This window comes from Ahaetulla prasina, chromosome 1 (assembly GCF_028640845.1).
Source record: "Ahaetulla prasina isolate Xishuangbanna chromosome 1, ASM2864084v1, whole genome shotgun sequence".
NCBI classification, from domain to species: domain Eukaryota; kingdom Metazoa; phylum Chordata; class Lepidosauria; order Squamata; family Colubridae; genus Ahaetulla; species Ahaetulla prasina.
In genome coordinates, this window is record NC_080539.1 from 184,813,466 (window position 1) to 184,839,325 (window position 25,860).

Sequence of the window (25,860 nt, forward strand, 5' to 3'; positions counted from 1 at the left end):
ATTTTGAATTTTATATATTTTTGAAATTCATATATTTTTCAAACAGGAGAAAAGGTAGAGGTTCACTTCCAATGTTATAAATATAAAATTCAGATAGGATTTGGACAGTGTTATTTGAGTGTTATAAACAGAGATTCCAGAATTTACAGTTAAGTAAATAGTCCAGAAATAACATTTAAAAAGTGGTATGTGTAAAAATTAATTGCATTTCTCACTTTTTACTCCCACCAAACAACTGATGCATAATCTTGTTGCAACATGTAAAACAGAAAATATTAGTTCTCCTTTCCTCAAAGGTGACTGGGAGGAGGTACTTCATGCAGAAAGCTCATGTAAAACTAGAACGGAGGCAATGCTAAACTGTGACATCATCTTGCACACAGGGGCCAGCAGAAACAACCATTTGCTCTTTGAGCAAATCTGCTTTTCATTTACAGTTTGGGTCAGTGAGTGAGGAGGCCTTGATTGTAAGATTAGAGACAATCCTGTTTTGAGCTTCTTCCACCAAAAGGCAGTTCAGTTCTTCACTGTGCCTACCCAGTTGGAGGGAATTTGTCTTAAAAAAAGAATACTATTCAGAATCCCAACTTCCTCTCCTTCACTGTGGAGAAAAGCACCAGAGGGAACCAGGGACATTAAGCAAAATGAGAAGTTGAGTTTAATATTCAAATAATTCCTTCAATAAAGTCCTGGAATTCTTAATTCTACATTACTCAGGGGTAAGTACTTTATTTTCTTTTATTGTAGAAATGATTTTTATCTAAGAATCTCTGTCAATTTGAATTGAATTCCATGGTTATTATCTAGGTGGAGTACACTGAAGTACCAGGGACAACCAGGAGAGAATGCCTGGGGGCTGGGGGGAACAGATCCATCTGTTGAGTTGACAGGAGGCAGCCAACTTCAACCCAGTCTCAGTGGGCACTCAAGATGGGTTGGTAGTTATTTGTTGTTGGGTGGGGGGAAGGTGCTCACTGAAGACTTTATGGTTTGAGGGGAGGAGGACAGAGAAAATCCTTACATCGGCATTAAAATGTACCTCTTTTCTCCTGTTTATGAATGTATTGGTTTGGATCTTCTCTTTTACAACTTTATTTTCTGTTTTAAGCGGTCAGTTCTGTTTGTGGTGAAGTTACATCTAGGATTTCTATTACTATCCTTTCCAGAAAAAGCCATAATATTTCTTCATTTTGCTAGTTGCTCTGCTTTGAAAAGTTCTGTTTGAAGATGGGGAGTGGGCAGAAAGCCGGGGTGTGAGCTGATGAGGAATGATAGGATTGACTCCAGAGATACAGCAAACAAACCCAGGGATGGTTGAGTTAAATTGCTCTTTCCGTTCTCCTTGTACTTTTTCTAAATGAGTGGGACTAAAAGGAGTGAAGGGAGATGATTCTCAGAAGAGACAGTACCAGATTTAGCACTGAAAAGATCCTGTAAACAAGTGTGTAGCCTGACACCTCAGAAAATGGCACACTTCATTTTTTTGAGGAAAGCTATTCAGCCTTGAATCAATGCTGTGCCCTCCCCCAATGTTTTGTTGGGGAAGAAAATATAGAGGGCATACAGATGGAATAAACATAGTAAAAACTAAGGTGAAGTATTTTCTGAGTATTGGGCATGCACTTGGGCAGATGAAACCATGCCCAATTATCTTTCTGCATTGCTTTTTTCACTCTGCTGTCCCACCTCCATATGCTCTCAGTTGAACCGCAAATGCATGCTTTTTTCAAAGGGTAGATACTTATAAACATAGCCAGTGTCCATCTTAAAGAATAACAGTCTCACGATGGGCTGCTGAGAAAAGGTTTCCAATGCATGTCTTTCATGTCATACAGCAATATACCTCTTTTGTTACAAAATGAAGCGACCAGGCAGTTCTGCAGGGTTTAATAAGTAAAGATCTTCAAGATGAGCAGGAGGAAGAGACTGATATAGTTCTGCAAGATGAACAGTGTGAAGTCTTGTTTCTCTTGTGAAGTAATTCTAGTTGGAAAGTTTAAATAAGAAAATTGATATCTCTGGAAATAGTTGCAATCATACTGAAAGGAATTTGAAATGTGGTTTTCAAGGGCGCTATTCTAGATCAATTTCTATATTATCATTTTGTTAAGAATGTTTAATGTTTCAACTAAAGCTGCAGAGAGTTTTACATTTTATTATTTATAAATGATTTAAAACTTGCAGGAAGTTCAATTAAATTTACATTCTACAAAGCAGACATTTTTGAAAAGGAGATGTTAGTAATTAAATGGCAAATCTTAAACTTGGAGTGGGGGGGAAAGTAACAAAAATATATTCATATAGCCACATTTTTTTAAAAAATGTGATGAGTTAAATCTGGAATTTTTATTCTTCAATGTGCAAATATAAGTAACATTTAATGTGCAAATATAAATAGCATTTAATTATTTGATAATAAACTCATTTATGTTTTTGTATGGGCCTAGATAAGCTTTTCCTTTTCTGCCAGCTTCAGCCCTTTCTACAGGATGGAGATAATACTGTCTGACCTAAATTGGCTGCTATGGATGACTGAAATTATGCATTTAAAGCAAAATATGTAATGCTATGGACTTTATAGGAGAGAGAAATTGACCCAGAAGATATTAAGCAGAAAAGGGCTGTGCTAGAAAAACTATTTCTTGGTTACAAACTAAATGGTAGAGCGTACAATAAATAGAACCTTCAACAATGGACAATAACAGAATTGGGCCATCATTCTTGATATGACAGTTTGTGCTTGCTTATCTTCCTATTTTACTTTGTCTGTGAAATGTTGGAAATTATATGGAATAAAGTACAAGAAAATTTAATGCTTTCTGACATTTGTGATATGACCTGATCACCTTGTACACATTTCCTATTCCCTAAAGGCTGGTTCTAACCTAAGTATGAAAAACAATTTCTGTCGGTATTTGGTAGAACTGTGCAGCACTTTGGAATTAATTCAAAAAAAGCCTTCAAAGTGTGCAGAATACTGAACAGACCATCCATTTGCAGTTCTTCCAAGGAGCAGTGATTTTTCTGTGGCTGCCTGCTGCTTTCTGCAGCTGCCACACAATCAAAAGAAAAGACCCAGCTACTTTCAAGAGTTACAAACAGATGCTGGTTTTGCATTCCTTTGGCTTCCAAAAGGCCTTCTGAAATGGAATCCTAAACATGGTGAAACATTTGTAAAACATGCTAAATTGGAGCTGAAACTTTAATTGGATGATGTAGTTAATTATTTTATGTCAATACACAACATTGTTTAATTGTTTTTATGTCCCTACATGACTTTGTGCTGTATTCCACTTATAGAATTGCGGTGATGTTGTCGGGAACGTTGGTGAATGTGCTTCTTTTCTATTAAACTTTATAGGTGATATATAATGAAACAAACAATGGCCCATTTAGGAAGTAAAAAACATGTTTTGTTTATAGGGCCTAATGTCTCAACTACTTCTTTGCCCCTGCTGTGTTTCATAATACAGCATAGCTCAAAGCCAGTGTTTTCATGATCTTGCATTAAAAATGGGGAGCAGCTCTTGAGGACCTAATGCAGGGGTGTCAATCTCAAGGCCTGCGGGCCAGATGTGACCCACAGAGTGCTTAAATCTGGCCCACAGGCCATCCTGAAAACAGCAAAGGACTGGCCTCTATCAGCAAAGATGGAGCTCAGGAGGGTCGCACATAGCACCTGCTCTGTTTCCGCTGGCAGAGGGTTGCAGGAGCCATTGCAGCCAAAAACTGAGGTCAGGAGCCTGTTTTCGCTAGCAGAGTGCTCCGGCCACCACAGGCACCTGTGACATGAATGACATCATGCTGGCCACGCCCTCCCTGGCCACAGTCCCCACTCCCCTTGAGGTAAACACAACCCTGAGGTGGCCATCAATGAAATCAAGTTTGACACCCATGACCTAATGCATTCTTACAGATAGGCCTATCTGGCTAATAAGACCTAGAACAAAATCCTTTGGCTTCCTCCCAAATTGTTTTCTCTGCTTCCTGTTTTCTGCTGCTCTGGTGTCATACTTCTATGGAGGATTTTTACTGCTGTTTTAAAGGAACCTGACTGGCAGGATCAATTCTAATTTATCTATCACAAAGTACCACCAAGGGAAGGAGAAACCAATTCTGCAGATGTTCTAGAAACTACTGCCAGAATTAACAGAACAGAATAATAGAGTTGGAAGGGACTTGGAGGTCTTCTAGTTCAACCCGCTGCTCAAGCAGGAGAACCTATACCATTCCAGTCAAGTGACTATCCAGTCTCTTCTTAGAAGCCTCCAGTGGTGGAATACTTTCAATTTTTCAAAATATCAAATATTTTAAATTTCAAAAATTTCAAATTTTTAAAGAGAGAAAGTTGGAGTGTGGGAAAAATAGTGTTTTTATGAAAGTGAACAGAAACAGAAATAGAGGAAAGATGAAGTTTTCCAAGAGGAGAGATGGAAAGAATGCCATCTTGTCTTCTATTGTGAGGGCAACACTAGACTCTTCAACTAGACTCTGTGCCTCCCTATTGATTGGGGTGTCAATTACAAGTATGTATGTGTGTATATGTGTATGTATGTATGTATGTAATATGTATATATTTATATTCCATTTCTATAGTCATTCATCTAAACATAGTTGACTCTAGGTGGCAAACAATACCACAATTAAAACCATAAAAACACAAATAGACAACAGAGAATTATCATAATTTCATAAAAATTCACAGTTCAACTACTAGGTAATATGGCCCCAAACACTTTCAGGGTTCCAGACTCATACATAATAGCTAAGTTTAGAACGGGGTCTCCAAACTTGGCAATTTTAAGACTTGTGGACTTTAACTCTCAGAATTCTTCAGCTAGCCATGCTGATTGGGAAATTCTGGGAGTTGAAATCCACAAGTTTTAATGTTGCCAAGTTTGGAGACCCTTGCTTTAAGAGAATCATGAAAGGCTAATGCGGTTTGGATCATCTTCAAAGGAAAAATGTTCTAGAGCAGTGATGGTTAACCTTTTTGGCACTTGGTGCCGAAATTGGAGGCGCGCATGCGCTGGAGTGCCAGAACCAGGAAGAGAGCAGATGGCCGGTGCGCATGCACGCAGCAGCCAGTTGCTCTTCCAGGTTCTTGTGCACACATGCACAGCTGGCCAGCACCCATGCGCATGTTGGAGCCTGGAAGAGCGTCTGGGACTGGCACATGTGCCCTCAGAAAGGGCTCTACGTGCCACCTCTGGCATGCATGCCATAGGTTCACCATCATGGTTCTAGAGGGAAGGGTTTATTGCTCAGGAGACCTGTCACCTGAACTAATATTCCTTGGTTGACAGGGCCCTCAGCATCCCCAGTCTACTCAACTGAATTGGATGGGGAGAAACTATTGGAAGAAGATGACTCCTTAGATCAGGGGTCTCCAACCTTGGTCCCTTTAAGACTTGTGGACTTCAACTCCCAGAGTTCCAGACTCTGGGAGTTGAAGTCCACAAGTCTTAAAGGGACCAAGGTTGGAGACACTGACCTTAGACAACTTGGTCTTAAGTTCCATCTTTGTGAGTAACATAGTATTACTAATTTGAATATCAGGGGAAGGGCTGTTAGAAAGAAGAGGAGCCATAGCTAAGGATTCCCCACATCAGTCCCTGTAGTTGGCATTCCTTTGATTTTTGGACCCTAAACGGCCTTTTTCTTTCTGATTTCACTGGAAAGGTAGATTCAATCTGGAGAAGGTAACTTAAGAAATAATCAGGCTCTGAGCTTTAAAGATTGCAAGCACCATTTCGAATTGCACTTACAAGCTAACTGGCAACCAGTATGTTACGTGGGCAACCAACATCACTGCTAATGAGTGACCATGGCTGCACTGACATACAAGTTAAAATTGTGCAAAGCCTGGTCTCCACATGCTGTTCAAAAATAATCTGTGAGTTTAGGAGGACCTCTGACTGTAAGCAAGCTGTATCTGGAAAAATACCAAATGTTATTTTCATTTGAGAACACTGAAAACTTATTGAGATTAAAATTAGATCCAGGTGGATGCAGGAATTCTGTTTCTATCATGCCAATGGATAACAGTTTCCTTTGCACAACTAAGACTAGTTTTATTGAGGATTAGTTAGACAATGAAAGAGGTAAAGCATCAAATCCATGTATAATTTTAGTGAATCAACTGTGTGTTATAGAAAGAATAATAAAATAAAAACTTAAGAGTGAAGAAGAATCTGTGAATAGTTTGGAAAGCTTTTCCTTGGGGAGATGTCTGTTATGACTAATCTTTGAAAAACCAGGCCAAATGCCTTGAGGTTTTCTCTTGTACTCTCTTCCTGATCAGTTGCCTGGGTGAGAAATGTCTTCCTGGCCAAATATCATTTCCTGGCTATATGTCCAATTGCTCCTGACCAAAATTGGAATGGCTCAGATCATTCCAGTGGTTTCAGTGGGATTTTTCAGTTAGGACAGAGTTTCTGACATCCATGTGCAGTTCTTTTCCTCATGGTGATTCATAGTCTCCTTACAAGCATTCTAGGACTGAGAAAGAAGAAGAGGGAGTCCTGCAATTTCCTTGCACTTAACTCCCAGGAATAGTTCCCATTAAGTCACCCTTGTTCTCAGTTGGATCTCAACTCCCCAATCTTCCATAGCTGCCCCAAAGGAAAAAAAATACCTCCCAAGATCTGTGCCTGAACCTCCTGCTACCCTTGATCAGATCCTGTCTGGAACTACTTATGGTCTTTGCATGGTTGCCACATTTAATCTGATGCCTTTATCCCTTGTCTGGAAGCTATTAAGAATCCTCTGCTTTGTATGAGGGATGTCTTTTTTCTATTTTAAGCAAGTATTTTAGTTTCCTATTGGAATCCACTTTCTGCAATAAACTATTTTGTTTTAGTTTCCTCCCCACTTTTGATAAACTGTGTATCTGTTTAAATATGATTGTGAGTATTGTTTATTCATATTTAACCTAGAATAATGAACATCAGCAATTTCAAGACTGTAAAATGTTTGGCTTAGTTTACAGGGATATAATTAATGACTGTCATTTTCATCCTTTAATTCCTCTGTATGTTCTGGCAGAATTGGAGAAAGGGTGGGAAAGGAGATATCATGTCAAATGATGTCTCGAAAGAGCCATAAGTATCCAGCAACTATTGCATTCTGTAAAATGTAGCAATGTGACCCATTTCCACACCCCCAAGTTATGTATTTATAATGTTCATTTAGTTTTATTCCCAGAATTCTTTTCCCTACTCCTATTCCTTTGGTGGTGGTATTTTTATTATTAAAATTAATATTATTATTAATCACTGATTCATAGTGAAAGCTATGATATACTTATCTGCATGGGTAGTCCAAAAATAAGATATAAGAGTTCATCATCTAACAAATTAGGGAGGTGATATCAAATGTAGTTTAGACATATCTCTGCACGGTTCTTTTCTCACAAGAACCAGCTAGGGCAGCTTTCTAGTCCTGAGCTCTGCATTATCTCCATCTCAATTTAGGCATAAAGGAGCAAGAAAAAGGTCATGTAGGGTAAGTGGAAATAGACATAAGGAGCAGTTTTGTTAAACTTCCAATTTCTTGGGGTTCTGAAGTATTCATCACTGAATTACGGTAACCTCCTCAGTCCAGAAATTACCATCACTGAGACCTGAAGAGTAGCAAGAGGTACTCCTTTATACAATGTTTCATTCACTAACCCTTGGACTCATTTCATCAGTCCCTTTTATCTAATTTGTATTAACCATAATGGAGAAGGGTCATGATCCTGAGGTAACAGGAGTTGCCATAAGAGCCTTACCCATGTTCTCAGCCACAAAATCTGAGGTGGATTCCACAAAAATGGTAGGACAAGATGGAGGATTAAACTCCTAATCTATATCTGTAATAATTCCAGCAAATACCTACAGCATTCAGAAATTTCTCATATTCCATATAACTCTGATATAACCTATCTCAATGGGCTCCAGAGGGGTGGTAGTAGTATAGATTGCAAAAACAAACTTCACTGGAAAATAATCAGTGGTGGGATTCAGCCAGTTCGCACCACTTCGGGAGAACCGGTTGTTAACTTTCTGAGCAGTTTGGCAAACTGGTTGTTGGAAGAAATCATTAAGGCAGAGAACCGGTTGTTAAATTACTTGAATCCCACCACTGAAAATAATCATATCTACCCAACTCCTGAGCTATGAACTGGCCCAGTAATTGAGATAACACATGGTTATTATAAAGATCATGAAATCTTAAAATGGCTTATGAATACTGAAATCAGAGTTTCCATGGGATTTACCAAGAGACAACCTCGTGGTCAGGGAGGCTATTAAATAGCAGGTGATAGCTGTCCCAACTTGGTCAGTTAGAAAGCAAAACTCTTAGGCCCATAGTTAACCAAAAGCATACTTTACTAAAGCCAAGCGGTTACAGAAGAAGCAAAGCTGTATCTGAGGGTCTCCTGCCCAAAGTATATAGTTAACCTTTCCATGTTCCCTTGCATCCTCTTGCTATCACAAAGTGTCCAATTAGGTGCTAACAAATTGTTTGGGGAAACAGTCCCTGTCTGTGCAGCTGGCATTCCTTTCTTGTCCTTGAAGTAACCAGAGTTTCTCATGGGACAGTCCAAGGCTTGGTTTCATTTCCTCGTGGTACCCTGGCAATCCTCTCTTTCATTACACCCAATTCCTTCCCCCCTCCCCATTTCAATGGCAGGCTACCAGCAGCAAGCAAAATGCAGTGTAGCATAAGAGCAGCCCTGACAGCAGGATGATAGTAGAACCTATCACCAATGTCTCCAGTTTGCTGCTGTGGCTTAAGTGAAGATACAGACCTGCAGATTTCAAACATTTTTCAGTCATGGACCAGCACAAAAATTAAACATTAAAATAAAGCAGAACTGAACAGAACCAAATGGAACAGGCCATAGTAATATATTACAATTGATGGTGAAATCATCAGTGGGTAACCAAGTTCTGCCTAATTTTACAGACAGTGTAACAAGAGTTAGCTATGTTCAGAGAAACTGAATCATACTGATCTGACAATAGTAATTGTACATATAACAGATCACAGTTTCTGGATATTTAATCTGGCAATAGATTTAATCATCTGTTATGAGTCTGTGAGTCCCCTATAGAGGGGGCAATAAAACAGGATATACACCGTAGTTTCACATGGGCACAATCTCAGCTCATATGGAACTTTTTTAATATTGGGCCTCCAGAACTGCTGTGGGCAGAGCATTACAACAGACGGATTACAAATATTTTGTTAAATCTCCAACATCTTGGTCTCTCCAAGGAGGAGTTTTAAATGATGGTCTATGAGTGTGCTCTTAGTGCATTTATACAATGTATTAAAGATCAGGAAGGACCTGTCTGCTTTATCCAAGAATATTTTTGAGACAACTCCCTACCCCAACCAGTGAGATATTTATATCATGTAACTATCTCAAAATTTCAGAGGGTATTAACTTCTGTTGTAACGCTCTGCCCAAGCAGTTCTGTTGATTTGTAGTTACCCTCCATAAAGAAAGGACCTCAGACCTGTGGGGAAGAACAGTAGTTTCAACCAATGTATGATAATGCAGCTCCATGCTCTAGTTTTGACATTGAACAACCTTGCCTCCTCGTTAGACCTGTTTTAGAAACACACGGGTTACTTGCAAATGTGACCTTTAGAAAGTTAAACTGAATCTTTTTGAGAGAAGCAAAAGAGGGTCCTAGGTGGGCACTGAAAAATAGTTGTGCACAAGCCTTTGCTGAAAATAGCTTTGGTGCTACTGATATATACTGTACTTTTCTAGTGAAATAGAAAGATTGGATTGCAGCCACTATTTTTGAGCATTTGATGTGCACCATGTTTTGTGGCACTATGAAAATTCATGCCCAAATATTTGAAGATTTTAACTTGTTCGATATTCTGGCCATGCATGCTTAGGTCCCTTTGCAAAAATCAGAATATTGATTTTACTATGATTGATTTTGAAAGCTTCCTCTAAGCTATACAGTCAAGGCATTCAGGACTCTGAATTCAATAAATATTTGTGACAAAAGTGCTACGTCATCTGCATATAACAAAATAGCAATATAGTTGTTTAATAATTTTGGTGGGTGATATTCTAATTGATACATTTTGGCAGCAACTGAATTTATACATTAATTAACAGAGGAGGGGCCAACAAATATCCTCCCTTACTCCTTTGTGAGTTGGAGTTCATTAGTATAGTGGCCCTGCATATTGCAATGGACTTTGTATCTGGAGTTCTTATAGAGGCTATGTATGAGCAAAAGTAACTGTCCATCAATGGAGGTGTGCAGAAGCTTTGTCCAGAGCCTTGCTCTGGGAACTAGATCAAATGCAGATGTAAAATCAATAAATGCAGTGTACAATGTAGAGCCTACTTTAGATGTATATTTTTCACCAGATGTTGAAATGTCTATATATAGAGTATCCAGACTTAAAACCTGATTGCACATCAGCCAGGATATGCTCTGAATCAATCCAATCAATTAGTTTGCTATATAGATGTCTAAGTGCTTCAGTGGTGGGATTCAGCCAGTTCGCACCACTTCGGGAGAACCATTTGTTAATTTTCTGAGCAGTTTGGTGAACTGGTTGTTGGAAGAAATCATTAGGGCAGAGAACCAGTTGTTAAATTATTTGACTCCCACCACTGAAGTGCTTGATTATTATGCTTAACAGGCTGATAGGCTGTAATTTGTAGGCAAATCTTGTGTGCTCTGTTTGTATATGGGCAACAGCCTGCATGGTCTACATCAGAGAAAGATTTCTGGCAAGAAAGTGGATCCTGGCCATTTCTTTTCCTGGCCCTCTGATCTAAATCAGAATAGCCAAGTTTATATAATCAACCTAACCAGCCCATCCATGCAAGTCTTCATGAACCTGGCCCTCAGACATGACTTAAATCACAGATAACGTGGAATTAACAATGCCAAAATTAATCTTAAATTAAAACATTTTCTTCTCAAAATTAATATTTAATTGATAAATTCCCTTCTCCTTATTGCACCCACGTAAGGCATTTCAGTGTAGGAAGGGAGGCAAATAGTGCTTGATCAGTGTTTTTCATCCTTTTTGTCTTAAGTTTGAAAATGATATTCTTTCAGAGTTACTAGTGAAATCAACTACAAACAGGAACATTTTAACAATTAAGAAGCAACTATTCAATGTGAATAATTTTGCATATAGGTCTGAAAAATTTTATAATGTTGTCTTCTGATAATGATTATCAATCTGGTTCAACTTTTCATATTCACAACCATACGTTAATTTCAGCTGATAAACAAGCAAAACTACTTCATTAAAATTTATTTTCATTCTACATACTGTACATATTTGTGAATGAATTGTCTCTAATAACATTGGTTGGAATTTTTCTCTAATAAATTGGATGGAATAAAAAGAAATTATAAATGAAAATGTTGAAAAATGGAAGGATTCAGGCATAGATGTTGTAACTGGAAATATATTAAAATATGACTGTGATTTACTTGTGGAGTGAGTATCTGACTAGTTCCATGTGTGTGAAAACTCCATCTGTGCCTGATGAAAGAAAAAATGCCATTATTGTTTAGCAAGAACACTCGTCGAGACATTAAACATGTACTTTTGAGGACATGAATGTACTCTTGCATGCAGATGATGGTATACAGAGGTGGGTTTCAGCAGGTTCTGACCAGTTCTGGAGAACCAGTAGCGGAAATTTTGAGTAGTTCAGAGAACCGGTAGTAAAAATTCTGACTGGCCCCACCCCCATCTATTCTCTGCCTCCAAGTCCCAGCTGATCGGGAGGAAATGGAGATTTTACATTATCCTTCTCCTGGAGTGGGGAGGGAATGGATATTTTACAGTATCCTTCCCCTGCCACGCCCATCAAGCCACATCCACAGAACCGGTAGTTAAAATTTTTGAAACCCACCACTGATGGTATAGTATTGGCTATAGTTCTCTGCTTCTGGGAAGTGCTTATTTTTTATCCCTCTTTCCTGTTTTTCATTTTTCCTCAGAGCCATCTCCCTACTCCATCCCTCTCTCACACAGTAATCATTGTCAGTGCAAAGTAACACACTGACACTCAAAATGTTTGAACTTTCATTCACAATATTAATGGAATCTTAACAGGAAGTAACTGATGAAGAAATTTTTTTTGGATTTTATAAAAAAAATACCGAAATAAAAATGTAAATGCATGTGCTTTTTTAAAAAAGAGGAATACCTTCAAAGTGATATGAGATAGAAAAAATGCAAAAAAAAAAAAAAGGTTCTGCTTTCTCCCTGCTGCCCGTCACCTCCTTCTATCTTCTCCCATTACTAGACCAATAGTTTCCTTGACTTTTTTCTTGATTTTTATATGTTGAAAGAAACCTAGTAAGACAATAGTAGTTGTCTGCCAAAAGAAGGAGAAAGAAAGGAAAAGGCCCAGCATCAAATAAGTTGTCTTAGGGTGACTTCAAACACAGCAAAGTTCCCAAGAGCATTGTAGAAAATTCAGAAAAGGGATGGAAGGAGGGGAAGATAAGGAATTTTATTTTTGTTGCCTCAGTCGAAGAGACATTGGTGTAACCAATAAGAGACAGGTCACTCCTCCCTTGTTCTAATACTACTTCTTCAGAGCAGTACTTTTACACCAGTGCTATGGAAAATTACAAGTAAACAGAGAAGGGAGGATAAAGATTAAAAAAAGTCCTAGTGGTTCTGTCATACAAGAGGTGTATATGTATTTTTTAAAAATAAATTGTATTTATAAGTAAGCTTCTGATACTGCAGTTTAAGCTCGTAAGAGGAAAATGAATGTTTTGGGACAGAATAAGAAACCTTTCAGAACTCAATAAGCTTTTATATGTAATAAAGAATGTTACCAACCACATGTTCTCCACCCATGCCACTCTTATGAAATACAGACTTCTAGGATAAGGAAAAATGATGGAATTATACTGCTGATCTTCTGAATTATAAACAGGTAACAGAAGTCAGCTCAGTAGAAAACTCCCAGGGCTTGGCTTCAGTGCAATTTGTACAATGGCACTAAGAATGATAAATGAATGGCTCAAAAGCACAAGTCCAATTGAAATACATCTGCAGATCTAGCTAATAGACCATTTAGCCCAGTATTCTATGTTCCATAGTAGTCAAATGGATTGTCCAGGAAGGTGATTGTTTGGACAAGAAAGCAACAACCCCTTTTTATTGTCATTTAAGATATGCTAGCTGTGTCTTAACGGGTGGTGAACAGTTAGCAACATTATTACCTACAGATAGTTTAATTCTCTCTAAATTTGTCTGTTTTCTTTCTTACAACAATCTAAATGAATTGCCATTATCACCTCTGGGCACAGGAAACCTTGTATACATTTGTTATGTTTTATACTGAATAGTGTTTCCTCTTGTTGGTTCTGATTCTTCACACGTTTCAATTTTATGAAAGAACAAGTGTTTAACATTGTGTAACAGAAAGAAAACTTTTATTTTCATACTTGGTATGATTTTATATACCTGTGTCCTGTGTACTCAGTCACATACACTGTGACTGAGTATAGAGATTCAAAATAATATTTCCTGACTGGGATTGGCTTAGCTACCAATCACTCTTGATACTTTCTAGTTATTAGTAGAAGCCAACATGGCTTTGTTAAAAAAAATACCATGCCAGACAAACTTATTACATTCTTTAACAAAGTGATTTAATTTACTTAGACTTCGGCAGTCCTAGGCTGCATCAACAGAGGGATGGTATCAAGACCATGTGAAGTCATAGTACTGTTTTATACTGTACTGGGAAGATCACATTTGGAATACTATGACCAGTTCTGGTCTCAACAATACAAAAAAGGGGGACTCTAGAAACAGTGCAGACAAGAGCAATAAAGAACATTTGAGACTGGAGGCTAAATCATTCAATGAATGGTTAAAGGAATCAGGTATGTCTAGTCCAGGGCTGTCAAACTCACAGCCCGTGGGCCGGATGAGTCACATTCTGGCCACGCCCACCCCTGGTTTAGCGAAGGGGGAAAAAGTCCCAATACATCACGTGATGACGACGTGATGACATGAGTTTGACACCCCTGGTCTAGTCTAACAAAGAGAAGGACTATAGGTGACATGATAACAGTCTTCCAATATTTGAGTGGCACCTGGGGGCAGGACAAGAAGTGACAAATAAGAAAGAGAGATCTAAACGAGAATTAAGGAGAAATTTGCTGACAGAACAATTAATCAGTGGAACTGCTTGCCTTCAGAAGTTGTGGATGCTCCATCATTGGATGTTTTAAAGAAGAAATTGGACAGCCATTTGTCTGGAATGTTATAGGGACTCCTGGTTGAGAATCGTGTCGGATTAGAAGAGCTCCAAGGTCCATTCCAGTACTGTTATTTTAAGTTCGGATTTGCAAATGAGCACACTTATGGATAATCCTTAAACCCCGAAGACCAATTAAATTGTGAACTACACCAAAATAAATCTAAAGAAGCCTCGTTGGAATGGAATTAGTTGAGTGGATGAACTCGTTGTTAGATCTTTGTCTAAAAAACCCTAAAAATTGTTGGCCCTTTGAGGTAGACAAAAGTACCCAATTTCCATCAGACGTTTGCCTCAAAATGAAATGTACATGTGATATCTGCTGTATCATATGTACTGTACATGTGGGAGCCAGATAATTTTTTTCCAGACCAAAATTACTAGGAATATTAACTCTATCATTATTTTAAAATTACATTAACAGAATTTTGCAAGACTGAAAGTATTTCTCCCTTCCTTTCCTTTTATTCTTTGAACAACTAAGGAACATGACTTCAGTAACAGAGTTGTTAATACTTGGAATACACTACCTGACTCTGTAGTCTCTTCCCAAAATCCCCAAAGTTTCAACCAAAAACTGTCTACTATTGACCTAAGAGGTCTGTAACGGGTGTGCATAAGAACACAAGCGTGCCTACCGTTCCTGTCCTATTGTTTCCTTTCGTTATATCCAATTAATATAGTTATTACATAGTCATGCTTATATATATGCTTATATATTGTATAGTTATTTCATGCTTATGCTTATATATACTGTTGTGACAAAATAAATAAATAAATAAACATCCCTTCTCAAATACTTCCCATGCCCTTTCTCCTTCTGTGAACTGAGATACCTTTTACATGCTGGTTGTCTAGTATGCTTTTCTTCTTCTAAGATTGTTCCCATTTACCATAACAAATGTATAGCTTTTTAACTTTCTCCTTTCTTTTAGGCCTGTGAGAAATAGCTGGATAAGTAAGGTTCATCACAAAAATTAGATCTGGTGTATATTTTTAACCATCCTTATTAGTCATAAGCACTGAGTTGATGCACAAACTTATTTGAGTCTTTAAAAAAATCCTAACATTCTAATTCTTCATCTTTTTCTATCATTTTTGTCAAGATTTCCATAGCCAATAAAAATAATGTTGGGGACAAGGGACATCCTTGTCTCGTACCCGCTTCTAATTTTATCTCTTCAGTTAATATTCCATTCACCTTCACTCTTGCACTACTTTTTTGATACAATTTTGAAATAACATGTATAAACTTGTTACCAAAGCCTAAAGCCTCCACAATTACTTTAATAGCTTCCCATTGTACAGAATCAAAAGCTTTAAAAATATCCAATGATACTATACCAATTTTATCACCATTATGTTCAGCTACATCTATAATATTTAATACTCTTCTAACAATATCACTCATATATCTGCCCTTCACGAAACCTACTTGGTTGTAACTTATATATCTATCTATAAATCTACTTAATCTATTACTTATAATAGCAGTAAATATCTTTGCATCCTGATTAATTAAAGAAATGGGCCGATAGGACTCAATCCTTTCTAAATCTTTATCTGGCTTAGGAATTAGGGATATCACCGTTCTATTCCATGATGAAGGAACTTCTCCACCATGTAATATTCCATTAAATAATTTTTGCAATCTTGGTATTATTAATTCTTTAAATTCTTTATAAAACTCAGCAGGTAATCCATCCTCACCTGGAGCTTTCCCTAATTTTATTTTTTGTATAACTCCATTAATCTCATCTTGTGTTATATCTTCTTCCATCAATTCTTTATATGTTTGATCAATTTTCACCACATACTTTTCTAAATAACTTTGCAATTTTCCCCGATTGACTGGTTTCTTTGAATATAGATTCTGAAAAAAATTTCTAACCACTTCACATTTCTCTAATTTTTATAACATCTTATACCTCTATCATCTATCAAACTCCAATTTCTCTCTTCTCTCTTTTATTTTTCGCCATCTTTGCCAATAATTTAGAATTTCTATTACTAAATTCAAAAAAATTCCTATTTAAATATCTCAAATTTCTTTTTACTAACTCTGTATCCTCTTCTATCATTTTATTTCTTAACATATTAAGCTCCTGAAGAATTTTTTTTCTTTAGTAAGCAAAAATTGATTTTCCAATTCTTTAATCTGATTTTTATCTCTTTCCATTTTAATTTTATAATTTTTATATTTCCTACTTGATAATTTAATACTCTCCCCTCTAAACACCGCTTTCATCGCATCCCAAACAATTTCAAATTTAACCTCCCCATTATCATTTAATCTCCAACTTTCCTCCAATTTTTTAAGTATCCATTTTTTATCCTTTTCATTTTTATACAGTTTCTCCTCATATCTCCAATAACTTCTTTTTTTCTCAAAATTAAAATCTAAATCCACCATAACTTCCGCATGATCAGAATCTTTAAAAATTCCCACCTCTACCTTATCCACATTGTTCAGCAAATCTTTAGAGAGAAAAATATAATCAATTATGGAATATGTATTATATATCTTAGAGAAAAAAGTGTATACTCTTTCAGTCCCTTTAACCTCTCTCCACACACCCACTACAACATTTCGGAGCATCCACTTATTTAAAATCCCCATTTTATTTGCTCCTCCACAACGAGTGGGGTTAGTACTATCTATTTTATCTCTGATTAAGTTAAAATCCCCAGCCACAATTCCCTACACTTTCATTCTCCAAAATTTTTGTTATTTTTTCAAGAAATTCTCTTTGTTTCTCATTCGGTAAATATAAATTAACAAGTGTCACTTTTTCCTCATTAAGATTTCCCACAATTATTACATATCTTCCATCCTCATCCAAAATTACCTGATGTTTTTCAAAATACACCCTATCTGATATCAATGTTGCAACTCCTCTGGCTTTTGAAGTTCCAAATGCTTTTTCATATATTTGCATACCTTTTATATACATTCTATTTGAATCTTCAGATTTCTGATGGGTTTCTTGTAAAAATAAAATATCTGGTGAATCTCTTTTAATCTTAAATTCCAATCTTCTTCTTTTAATCTGATTCCCTGTACCCTTCACATTCCATGACATTATTTTTATGACTCCCATTTAAACTGTAAATTTTTCAATCCTAGCCCCGCCTCTTCCTTTCTGTGCCCAAAACCCAACATTAAACTCCCATCTAACAGACATTTAACATAAAAAGAGCAATAAAAAAAACAAAAAAAGACAAAACAAAAAACAAAAAATAAAAAACAAACAATCTTCTTCCCCCACATCCTCATTGGTTTCGCCTCTATAAAGAGAATGGGGGAGAGGGGACGTGCCAATGTCCGGGTCACTTCTTTCAGGCTGTCTATTTAAATTCATCACTCAAGAAAAAAGAAAGTGGTAGCTCTCTCCCGCATTCAGCTTCGTATTTTCCAAGACTTTTATCTGCTTCTTCTCCTACTGTATCCTCACGACTTTTCTTCTGTTCGACCAACACAGGTGAGATTTTCTTCCTCTTTAACCCTTTAGGGTCTTGCCCCCCAGTAGCCCCTTTTTCTTCTTCTGGAGTTGATGTTTCCACATGTATTCCACCCATCTTAAGCATTTGATCTTTTATCTCCGTTAAATCCTCCTCCTTGATCAGTCCAAGCTCCTGTAAATATAGTATTGCATCTATGTCCGGGGTAATTGTATGCATCCTTCCTTTATAAAAAAATTTCAATTGTTGTGTTGGCCTCCAATTATATTTAATTCGGTTATCTCTCAAAACCTTTGTAATTGGTTTTAAAAAAAATCTCCATGCCCTTTCTTCTCTTGATATATCCGGGAAGACTTGAATAGTCTTCCCTTCAAACTTCAAAGCATCTCCCATCTCTCTCACCTTGGCCATAACTTCCAGCTTATCATCAAGATTTGCAAACCTGACAAGCACATTCCTGTTGGAACCATTTTGCCTTCTATATCCAATTCTAAAAACACTTGCCAGATCTGCTATTGTGAACGTAATTTGCGTGTCGAGATCATTAATCCATTTTAAAACCCGCTGTTTCAAATTATCTACCTTTTCTTCTGGAATCCCTCGAATAACCAAATTATATTTCCTCATCTCTTCTTCCAGGAGACAAATTCTCTTGTCTTGCTGCTCATTTTTGTAAAATATTTCACCAATTTGCCGATCCACTTTTGCCTCATGTACATGAATCTGCTCAAGTTCATCTTTAATAATTGTCATTTCCACTGTTTGCTTTGCAAAATTTTCATTCATTTCTTGTTTCATTTTTTTCATTTCCAATGTCATATTATCCATACGCTCCAATAATCCTGCTATTTTTTCCCCAATTTTGTTTAAAGCTACAGCAACTTGCTGCATTTCTGAAGGTTGTTGAGTCATTTTAAAAAGTTTTCAAACTAGTATTTCAAACCACTTTTGCAGAGGGTCTTAATGAAGATCAAGGGACAGCAATTTTTTAATTGAAGCCAAAGCGGCTTATTTTGCACTCGAAAGTTTATCTCTCAACAGCTTGTGATTCATAGTCACTCCACAGAGAGCACAGATAACTTCACAGCTTTCAAACAATAATCAGCGCCATTTTTTCTCCACGTCAGCAAAGGAAAAAGAAAAAAAAAAAATTACTGCTTCATTCCAACTTAAACTTTGGAGAAAAATTCTCTCCTTTTGTTATCTGTGATCATAAAAGCACATAAACAAGCTGTTAATTTCCTCTTAAAAAAAAAAAAAAAGTCCGTTGGAAGACAATGCCCAGTAAAATCCTGCTGCTCCGGTCAAGTTTTCCCACACAAAAGATCAATTTAATCTTCAATTAAACTCTTCTCATTAACAAATTTGGTCTTTAATATTCACACCTTGACCTCAGCAGTAAAGCACAGAACACAATGTTTGTAATAGCAAAAGCGAATTACAGCAATTTATTCCAAACTCAATCGTGTCTGCCGGCCGGCTGATCACCCCCACGCTGTAAAAACTCCATAATTCAAACAGTTTCAGATGACCTACCGGTTTTAAATTCAGTCTGCTGGGCTGTTAACACTTTCACTTCATGATTTATTAACTTTCATCCGTAACGGTGCATTCCAAACACGTAAATTCTCATAAATCTTCATTAATAAGCCCTGTGAAGTGAAGGAAAGGTCCTCACCCCACCACGGTTATGGCCACGCCCTTATTAAATAAGATAAATTTTTATGCGGATGATACTTTAATTATTTTGAAAAATATAGAGAAAGATCTGAAAAAGATAAATAAGCATTTGAAAGAATTTGAGGAAATGACAGGTCTGAAAGTAAATTGGTCAAAATCAGAATTATTGATGGATAGTAATGGTAATGAGCGCGAGAATATGCAAGAGCAATTTGGGATAAGGATTAAAAATACATTGAAATATTTGGGTATAATGCTTTCACTCAAGGTTAAAGAACTGAAAAAACTTAATTATGATGTGGTAATGAATGAAATTGAGAAGAAGATAGATAAATATAAAAAAATCCTAACATTTTAATGTACATCTTAATATAGTTTTTACAGAGTTGGAAAAGCAATATGCTGGATTTACTATACAGCAGAAAGGGTAATTTTATGTGAGTGTTTCTCCATACAAAATCAAATAATTAATATCATTCTTGTGCATAGGAAACACGAGCATCAGGAATTACCACAAACTAGAAATTTAATTTGGGAAGAGCATACATGTATAAGCATAATCTGCTTAATTATTCCTATATGAAATAATATGATAAAAAGTAGTCTGTTTTTTCTTTTTTCATAGTTATTTTAATCATAGGAAATGCCATAAGAGTTTACATTCAGTATGCATTATAACTTACAAAGGTTTTCTACACATCTTTCTTTAATTTACATAGCATAAATCTACATTATAAAATGTAGTTTATATACATTTACTTTCCTTGTATATACACATATTCCCAATATATGCTTTTTAAATATACATTTTCTTAATCTAAGATCTCTTTTAAATTACAAAATTTTGCTCTTTGTAATCAATTCTCCAGTATATCTTTCTAGATACGTTATTTGTACATATTTGATTGGGAAAGTTAAAGGACAGAGAGCCTAGTTTGATGAGAACATTCACCCCATTGCACAAATTGATTGAAACACAATGCTCAAATTCACTTTCAGAAAACCTTCTGGCAGCATTTGACTTAACATATGTAGAACAGACAGGAACAATATTGATTATAGCATATTAATTTATTGCCCATAGCAAAATATTTAAAAGTTAATTTCAAATCCCAGCAGAGAATTTTATTAAAACATCTAAAACAGCTATTGAAAATGTGTTTAATTGTCTCTTCCTCCCCCCTTTCTTCTTTGAAAAACCTGTAGTCAATGGCAGCAGGGATGAGAATTTGACTACTGCTGATTGGTTAATGCACGCACCAAGATTTGTTTTGTTTTTATATAAAAAAGAAGCCAGTCATTTGATGTTAAAATATCCACAATAATGTGTTTTATTCAAACTTTAGAACACCTGAAAAAATCATTTTGATATCAAAGTCTACCTACTCAGGTAAACCAGGCAGGAAACATGACTAGCTAAATTAAAGTTACTTTATTGTAAGGCTACATTAACAGAACCTTGCAAGACTTCCCACTGTCTTTTTAAACTGCTTGATGCCTTAGGATGGGACTTTCCTAGGTTTTTTTCTCTGACCTTGAAGCCACTCCTGCCAGTCTTGTTTGATTGTTTCCTAGGCAGCATCTCTTCCCCTCTTTCCTCAACATCATTCTTACATTCCATTACAAAGATCCAATTACCCAGCATGTGGAAAGATCATGAATTTGTTATAGATTATTGATAGATTGAAAATATGATTACCATGCTGTTCAGTTAAAATGGTTTTCTGAGTAACTTATTTAAAAATCTATGAGGTTGCAGTTTAAGTCATGACTCAAAATGGATAAGGGAAAAGAGAAAGAGGAGAGGAGGTAGGGAACAGTCTGTAGCACCAGTTCCTAAAGCAAAATAGTCTGTAGTTCTGTAGTTGCTAGTCAATATAGTTCAGGAAAAGAAGAGATTTGAAGTTTGTCTTTCAGCAGCAAAAGTTGGTCTTGCTCTCTGATTTCAATTTTATCTGGTAACACTGGTTTTAATCTAAGACTGTCTGGTGACACAAAAGGCCATATTTGTCCTGGAAAAGACAACACTGAATAGAAGATAATCTAATATAATTAGTATTGGTATCTGTATTAGTATTAGAAGAGAGGAGATAACAGACTTCTGGGTGGCTCTGTTCGTGATGGCGACGGTCTTTTAGACCGCCAGCCTTGGGATCGCGTGGAATCACTAAGACAGCACCAATCAGCTGTCTAGTGATTCGGAAAACCTTCCCCTTGGGAGAAGAGGGGAAGGTGAGTTAAGGGGTAGAGGTAGAGCGCCCCAAGAATCCCTGGGACGATTCCAGGGGTTCAGAGGGGAGGGCTCCCTAGGAAACCCCGATGAACTCTGGATCCTTTTCTGCTTGTTAGCAGAACTAATCACCACGTCCACTCCTGGGACCAATATTGGATTATAAATTGATTGTTTACCAGGTGGAGCAGAATCAGGAGGATGAGCTGTGGCAAGTAACAATCCTTAGCTTCCCAGATACTTTGCTTTTGGTTAAAGACAAGAACGGAAACGCAGCCATTGAAGTAACAGGCTGAAAGTGAAAGTGGGAAAGTTTCTATTGTTTAAAGTGCTGTGTCACCAGAGACTGTTGGAGTGCTTTTAAAAATAAAAAGAAAGAAAAATGAGAGACTTTATGATAGTTGTTGAAGATTGAAGAATTTTTAATGACTTTTATTGACTTTGATTAAAATATAAACTTAGAGATGGCAGCTAAACAAATAAAAGCAAGCTCTACTAAGGGTGCTGGGGTATCCCCAGCTCATACAGCTGAAACAAAAGCATTAAGCTTAGAGACACTACAAGACAACCTGAAGGATTTTGTGAAGGAGTCTCTAGGTTTACAAGCCTCCCTTATTGAGGAGAAATTTAAAGAGAAGGTAGGGGAAATTTCTGGAATTAAAGAGGTGGTTTCAAAAATTAAGGAAGGAAATAAGGAAATAAGAGAAGGAATTAATATAGTAGTTCAAAATCTGGTATCAAACATGATACAGTTAGAGGAAAGTGTGGAGGAAATTAAGCAAGCCAATTTAAAGTTGGAAAATAAAATGGAGGACGTTCAAACTAAGGTGGAGAAGGCAGATGACGAAATTGTTTTGATACAATACAGGGCTATGGAATTTGCTTTAAGGATAAGAGGAGTCAGAGAAAATAAACAAGAAAACTTAAAAGAAATATTTTCAGAGGCTTTTGCAGAGATTTTGGGGGAACAACCAGAAGATTTGGCACTTCAAATTGATAAAATTTACCGTGTTAATTCGTGGATTGCTAGACAAAAACAGCTGCCACGAGATGTGGTAATTTATTTTACTACTAGGAGAGTCAGAAATCAAATTTTACAGGCATCTTATAAAGGGAAAATACAAATAGTTGGCCAAGAAATGTTAATATTGAAGGAAATTCCTCCTAAAATGCTGAGAAGTAGAAAGGAGTTTGCTTTTTTGATGAATGAACTTAGAAAACGACAGCTGGAATACAGATGGGACATCCCAGCTGGGATAATAGTTTTTCAAGCAGGGAAAGTACACCGACTTAATACAGTTTTGAAAGCAAGAGACTATTATGTTAATGTGTTAAAAGCTGGAAGCCCACCATCACCAGAAAGACGAAGTAGATGGGATTCTGATGAGAGAAAGAAGGGGAAAGAGACGGCACATGATGACTCTGTGGTTATAGATATGGAGGAAGATTTGCTGCAAGTTTCAGGAAGTCCAAAATAACAAAGGCAGACCAGAGCTGCCACTAAGCGTATGCAACAAGAAGCAAAGATTCAACAGACTCCAAGGGCAGCTCAAGATACTATTAAAACAGAAGCAGTGGGAGGAGCTAGGTCAAAGATCTGGGAGGATTGGCAGCTGATGCTCCAAAAGCTTCCTTTGCCAAAAATGGCAATTAGATTTTTATCTTGGAATGTTAACGGTTTAAACTCACCATGTAAGAGATGGAAGATATTTCATTATTTGAAACAGTTTAAAAATGATGTAATTTGTCTACAGGAAACACATATTAGAATGTCAGATCAAAAATATCTGATAAACTCAAGACTTGGTACACATTTTGTTGCAGTGGCTCCAGAGGAAAAAAAATGGCATAGTTGTGTATTTAAAGAAGGGCTTAATAGCAAAGCTAATTGAGGCAGACACTCAAGGAAGATATATTGCAATTGAACTTTTACGGGAAGGGGAAAAGATACTTATAATTGGAGTTTATGCACCCAATCAACAGCAAGAATTTTTTTTTAAATTTTTACATAATAGAATAACACATTGAGATTATAAATTGCATATATTAATGGGAGACTGGAATGGAGTTTTGGATACTCGAAAAGATAAAAAAGGCGTATTTCAAAATATTTCAAGTCGTGCAAAATTACCTAAAGCCTTTTTTGATATGATGGATGATTTAGAATTAATAGACGTTTGGCGAGAACGGAATAATGAAGAAAAAGACTTTACTTTTTTTTTCAGACAGACATCAATCCTTTTCAAGGATTGATTTTATATTAATTACTAATGATTTGCTTTTCAGGGTCAAGAAGACTAAGATATGTCCAAGGATTTTGACAGATCATAGTCCTGTGTGGATAGAACTTGATCAGGGGAAAGGTGTTAGGAGATCATGGAGCTTGAATGAAAATTTGTTTAGATATGAAGAAAATGTAAAAGAATGTAAAAGACAAATGAAAGAATTCTTTGTTATGCAGAAGGGTACCTCTGTGGAGATGGTTTGGGAGGCAAGCAAGGCCTATATGAGAGGAGTTTTAATATATATGAATAACAAAAATAGATGCAAATTACAGAAAAAGAGAACGGAATTAGAGGAGGAAATTAAAAAGAGAGAACAGTTACTTATAAAAAGTCCTGGAGATAAGAAAATAAAAGAGTCAATAAATATATTACGAGGGCAATTTAATATGATGGTGACAGATCAGGTGGCAACTAATTTACAATATGCTAAACATAATACATTTAATAATGCCAATAAATCTGATAGGTGGTTAGCTTACATATTAAGGAAAAAACAGAAATTACGTACTATTGGTAAGGTAGAATATAGAGGTAAAGAAGTATACCAACAGAACTTGATTCAAAAAGCTTTTTTGGAATTTTATACAAAGTTATATGTTAGAGATTCAATTAAAGAAATAGTTATAGATAGATATTTACAAGAGGCAGGCATTTATGAAATTACATTAGAGCAAAGGGAGGAACTGAATCAACTTATAACAAAAGAAGAAATAATTTTAGCAATTAAACAGTTGAAAATGGGTAAAGCTCCAGGTACAGATGGCCTAACGGCTGCTTATTATAAAAATTTACAAGAGGAAATGGTAGAGCTGCTTAAGGAGTTATTTAACAGAATTCAATCTGGAGGTGATGTCCCCCCATCATGGAGAACGGCTTTTATTTCACTGATACCGAAAGAAGAACAAGATTGTAGTAAACCAGAAAATTATAGGCCAATATCGCTTTTAAATACTGATTATAAAATTTTTGCTAAGATATTAGCAAATAGATTAATGTCAGTCATGAGTCAAACGATTCATAGTGCTCAATCAGGGTTTATCAAAGGGAAACAAATGAGATACAATATGAGACAGATTGTAGAACTATTGGAATATTTGGAAAGGAATAGCCAAGTCCCTGCAGTGTTCTTCTTTTTAGATGCTGAGAAAGCTTTTGATAGATTGAACTGGCAATTTTTATTTAAAGTTATAGAAAGGATGCAGTTTGGAGACTATTTTATAAAAGCAATTAAAGCAATATATCAGAGACAAACAGCACAAATAATAATTAATGGTAGTTTAACAGAATCTTTTAGAATTGAAAAAGGAACAAGGCAAGGATGTCCTTTGTCTCCATTATTGTTTATATTAACTTCAGAAATTTTATTAAATAAAATACGTGGTTCAAATCAAATAATGGGAATAAAAATTAAACAGCAAGATTATAGATTAAGAGCATTTGCGGATGACTTGGTTGTTACTTTATCTCAACCTACTCAGTCAGCTATATATTTGAAAGATATAATTGATCAATATTAAAGTATCTGGTTTTAAAGTTAATCAACAGAAGGCAAAGATGATAACTAAAAATATGAATATACATCAGAAAGAAGAATTAGAAAGAGTTACTGGATATGAAATAGTTTAAAAAGTCAAATATTTAGGAGTATATATTACAGCCTCAAATGTGAAATTATATAAAAATAATTACAAGTTGTTGCCGCAGAAGGTACAGAAGGAAATGGAGAATTGGAAGAAGTTACAATTATCTTTGCTGGGAAGAATAGCAGCAATAAAAATGAATGTTTTGCCTAGGTTTTTATTCTTGTTTCAAATGATTCCAGTACTTAAAAAGGATGTAAATTTGCGGGAGTGGCAGAAAGGGATTAGCAATTTTATTTGGATGGGTAAAAACCGAGAATAAAGTTAAAAATAATGCAG

General features: G+C 36.2%; 1 protein-coding gene across 16 annotated transcripts in view; it reads left to right on the top strand.

Annotated features, from left to right (window-relative positions):
* Window positions 1-388: 388 nt before the first annotated feature.
* COL6A3 (collagen type VI alpha 3 chain) overlaps window positions 389-25,860 on the top strand; it is a 160,556-nt gene continuing 135,084 nt past the window's right edge. For 7 of the 16 annotated variants that reach the window (XM_058184932.1, XM_058184942.1, XM_058184968.1 and 4 more), the window contains exon 1: window positions 391-719. The gene's annotated coding sequence lies outside the window, so the exon portion shown is untranslated. Of the gene's footprint in view, window positions 720-25,860 lie in introns of all 16 variants that reach the window. The other 9 variants (XM_058184995.1, XM_058185007.1, XM_058184998.1 and 6 more) reach the window with 4 other exon arrangements.